Here is a 4,469-nt window from a genome sequence, read left to right as displayed (position 1 = left end):
AGAAGGGAAATGATTAGGGGTCTAGGGTTAGATGGGAATGATTAGGTGTACGGTCTAGGGTTAGAATTTGGACACTACATAGTCCCTATCCGTTCATGACCCTTGTTTTTTCTCTGACCCCTCCTTCCCCTCCTTGACCTTTACTCTCTGACCCTGCTGTTTCGCTACTTACAGATGGACCACATGGAACTGATCTGGAGCTCTGATCGTGTTTGGGCCGGCGTGGAGATCCACAATGACCTGGAGAGACTCCGGGATTGGGATAGCAGCACGCACTAGTAAAGGTGAGACGGAAGAAAGAGGAGGAGGAGGATGGGGGGGAGAGGGTGAGACACCCGGACTCAAAGCATCACGCACTAGTAAGGTGAGAGGAAAAAGAGAGAGAGGATGGGGAGAGGTGAGACACCCCGACTAAAGCATCACGCACTAGTAAAGGTGAGAGGATTGGGGGAGGGAGTCGTGGGGAAGGGAATAGAGTAGGTGGGTGGAGGGATAAGTGAGCAAGGAAGGAAGGAATGAATGGGTGGATGGATTAATGAGAAAGGTAGAGGGAGAGTTGATTCACTTGCTGCCTTTATAAACGGTGACGTCACAAGCCAGCAGATGAATGAATCCTAACACAACAACAATCTCACGTTGATGTGATATTAATGAATTCAAAAGCATGTGTTATTGTGGATGATATAGCATGTATGTGTTAAGGCTGTGTGAACATTAATATAACATTAACTACAGTGTATTGTATTTTATTGATCACGTGAACTCTGCTCTTGCCTCGATTACATTGATTAATCAGCTGTTTGAAATGTGCTGAAATGGATCATAGGCCTTTGGCTCGAGGGGTCACGTTGGGGGACTTTCTGGGGATGACTTTCCTGGGTTTTTTCCACCAACACTTGATTTGTCATCCACTGTCACTTAGGAAGCCAGTAGCCTGAGACGGGTTGCTAGCTAAGCTAACGTTTCTAAAGCTAGCGAGTAGCTGGAACATTATAGCTGAAAAGCTTAGCTTGCTACCAAAGAGCTTGCTAAGACTATACAATCAAAGAAATATATAATGTTATTTCAGAACATTATCAGTGGTTTATAGCATTAATATAGCTAATAAAGCTAATCAGTGCTGGATGCTTTCACGTTTTAGCCTGTGTGGGTTTGTTGCTCTTAGCAATGGACAATCAGTAGCATACTGCAGTAGTGAGACATGATAAATTACCAACATAGTTGGATCCTTCATTTATTTTTACATGACACATAAACTGCTCATGAGAACAGTCCGCCTCGAATGCTAGTTGATCTAGCTGGTAAGTCAGAATGGAAACAAACTAACTAACGTGATACAGGGGATTTTAGCAGCAGGTCGTATTGAAAGTTAGCTACTACCCCATCAAACCTGTCGCCTCTGGTGTTAATTGTATTTTGAAGTTATTGTCCATGTCAATCAACCCCTCTGTTGTGGTTTCCATGGTTATACATTTATATAGTTTTTATTCATTGATAATGTCTCAATACAAAAGAATACACGTTACATATGTCTTTCTATGGAAACTATGCGTGTTGTTCCAATCTGCATGTGTGATTGTTTGTGTGTCAGTGTGAATGTCTGTATGATCTGTTTGACCACTCCTCTGTCTCTCCAACTGTCTCTCTCTCTGTAACTGACTGTTTGTGAAATTGAACATTTTGCTCTCTTCTCTTCCCACTCTCCCCTACTCTTTCACTCTCTCGTTCTCTCTTCTCTCCCCTACTCTTTCGTTCTCTCTTCTCTCCCCTACTCTTTCACTCTCTCGTTCTCTCTTCTCTCCCCTACTCTTTCACTCTCTCGTTCTCTCTTCTCTCCCCTACTCTTTCACTCTCTCGTTCTCTCTTCTCTCCCCTACTCTTTCACTCTCTCGTTCTCTCTTCTCTCTCCTTCCTGCCTGTCATTGTGTTGCATGTCTCTAACCCTGTGGCTTGGTGTGTTGATTGACTGAAGGCGCCAACAGAAAGGTGCTACTGGACATGCTGTGTAGTGTAGGGGTACAGCGGTGCGCCCCACCCTCCTCCCCCCTCAACTTCCATCCTCCCCCCAAGAAGGTTGCTTCGTCACCAGGCATAGGTAAAGCCCCCCCCATCCTCAATCCCCAAATGTCTCTCTGACCCTTCTCCTCCTGGGGACATATGTATCAAGCATTTCAGAGTAGGAGTGCTAGGATCAGTTTTTGCCATTCTGATCATAATGAGTTTGATAGAGGGGATCTGATCTTAGATCCGTACTCCTACTCTGAGATGCTTTATGAATACAGGCCCTGATACCATTTAATCTTTCACCCGCTGACCCCCACCCCAATACCCCAGAACCACCTTCTCTCTTCTCTGACCCCCACCCCATTACCCCAGAACCTCCTTCTCTCTTCTCTGACCCCAACCCCCATACCCCAGAACCACCCTCTCTCTTCTCTGACCCCCAACCCCAATACCCCAGAACCACCTTCTCTCTTCTCTGACCCCCACCCCATTACCCCAGAACCTCCTTCTCTCTTCTCTGACCCCAGAACCACCCTCTCTTCTCTGACCCCCACCCCAATACCCCAGAACCACCCTCTTCTCTGACCCCAACCCCAATACCCCAGAACCACCCTCTCCTCTGACCCCAACCCCAATACCCCAAAACCACCCTCTCTTTTCTCTGACCCCAACCCCAATACCCCAGAACCACCCTCTTCTCTGACCCCCAACCCCAATACCCCAGAACCACCCTCTTCTCTGACCCCCAACCCCAATACCCCAAAACCACCCTCTCTCTTCTCTGACCCCATACCCCAGAACCACCCTCTTCTCTGACCCCCACCCCAATACCCCAGAACCTCCCTCTCTTCTCTGACCCCCAACCCCAATACCCCAGAACCTCCCTCCCTCTCTCTTCTCTGACCCCCAACCCCAGAACCTCCCTCCCTCTCTCTTCTCTGACCCCAATACCCCAGAACCTCCCTCCCTCTCTCTTCTCTGACCCCAATACCCCAGAACCTCCCTCTCTCTTCTCTGACCCCAATACCCCAGAACCTCCCTCCCTCTCTCTTCTCTGACCCCTCCTTTATTTGATGGTGTTTTATCCTTTCTTTCATCCCCTCTTTTTGTTTTCTGTCTTTTCGTTACTGAAGTCTCCCTCTCTCCTCTCTCCGGCATCGTGATCCTCCTTACCTTATGGTCTCCCTCTCTCCTCTCTCCGGCATCGTGATCCTCCTTACCTTATGGTCTCCCTCTCTCCTCTCTCCGGCATCGTGATCCTCCTTACCTTATGGTCTCCCTCTCTCCTCTCTCCCTCTCTCCTCTCCCCGACATCGTGATCCTCCTTACCTTATGGTCTTCCTCTCCCCCGACATCGTGATCCTCCTTACCTTATGGTCTCCCTCTCTCCTCTCTCCGGCATCGTGATCCTCCTTACCTTATGGTCTTCCTCTCTCCGGCATCGTGATCCTCCTTACCTTATGGTCTTCCTCTCTCCGGCATCGTGATCCTCCTTACCTTATGGTCTCCCTCTCTCCTCTCTCCGACATCGTGATCCTCCTTACCTTATGGTCTCCCTCTCTCCTCTCTCCGGCATCGTGATCCTCCTTACCTTATGGTCTCCCTCCCTCCTCTCTCCGGCATCGTGATCCTCCTTACCTTATGGTCTCCCTCTCTCCTCTCTCCCTCTCTCCTCTCTCCGGCATCGTGATCCTCCTTACCTTATGGTCTTCCTCTCTCCTCTCTCCGGCATCGTGATCCTCCTTACCTTATGGTCTTCCCCTTTTGAAGACTTTCTCCTTTTCTTTCTTCCTCTCTTTTTCGCACTTTTTTCTTTTTCCTCCCTTCGTCAGTCCCTTCAAACATTCATCTGCTTTGTTTTTAATTCATCCTTCCCTCTGCTATCGCTCCATGTTTGTATTCATCCCTCTGTTCTCTCCCTGCATTTTGAGTTATGCTGTTACTTCTCCCCTCTCTTCTCTCTTCCCACTTCTCTCACTCCTTTTCCCCCCAGGCTCCTCCCCTTCTCTCTGTCCCTCTCTTCCATTCCACTCTGCGCTCCTATTGGTTGATTAGACCTGGGTCCTTGTCTGTGATTGGCCGACAGGGTTCGAGGACATCATGCACGTTGCGGCGCGTGGGTGCCATGAGTCGCGGCCGGGAGGAAGTGGACGGGTTCAAAACAGGAAGCAGGAAGTACGTTTCTGTGTATTTTATTTTGGTTATTTAGAAATGTATCAGTTTTTTTCTTAATTCAACGTCCTGCTGATCTGTGTGATTCTTTGGTTGGTTGATTAATTATAACACCAGTTTGAATGAATAGTCAAGTGTACAATATAGACAAATGACTTTACATATTGTCTGAATGGCTTGTTCCTCTTTCTCCTGCTGTGTAAGAGTCACACTAATGGCCTCCTCTCTCCTCTAGGATAGACAGACTGCTGTGTAATGGTCTCCTCTCTCCTCTAGGATAGACAGACTGCTGT

General features: G+C 48.2%; 1 long non-coding RNA gene across 1 annotated transcript; it reads left to right on the top strand.

The window, feature by feature from the left end:
* Positions 1–261: 261 nt before the first annotated feature.
* LOC135566240 (uncharacterized) lies at positions 262–4,199 on the top strand. The gene is made up of 3 exons (XR_010462012.1): positions 262–284; positions 1,973–2,095; positions 4,091–4,199. It is a non-coding gene; the product is annotated as an uncharacterized LOC135566240 (long non-coding RNA).
* The last annotated feature ends 270 nt before the right edge of the window (positions 4,200–4,469 follow it).

The sequence above is a fragment of the Oncorhynchus nerka genome, unplaced genomic scaffold, assembly GCF_034236695.1.
Source record: "Oncorhynchus nerka isolate Pitt River unplaced genomic scaffold, Oner_Uvic_2.0 unplaced_scaffold_6507, whole genome shotgun sequence".
NCBI lineage: Eukaryota > Metazoa > Chordata > Actinopteri > Salmoniformes > Salmonidae > Oncorhynchus > Oncorhynchus nerka.
Note: the sequence above shows the minus strand (reverse complement) of the source record. Positions and strands in the feature narration are given on the sequence as shown.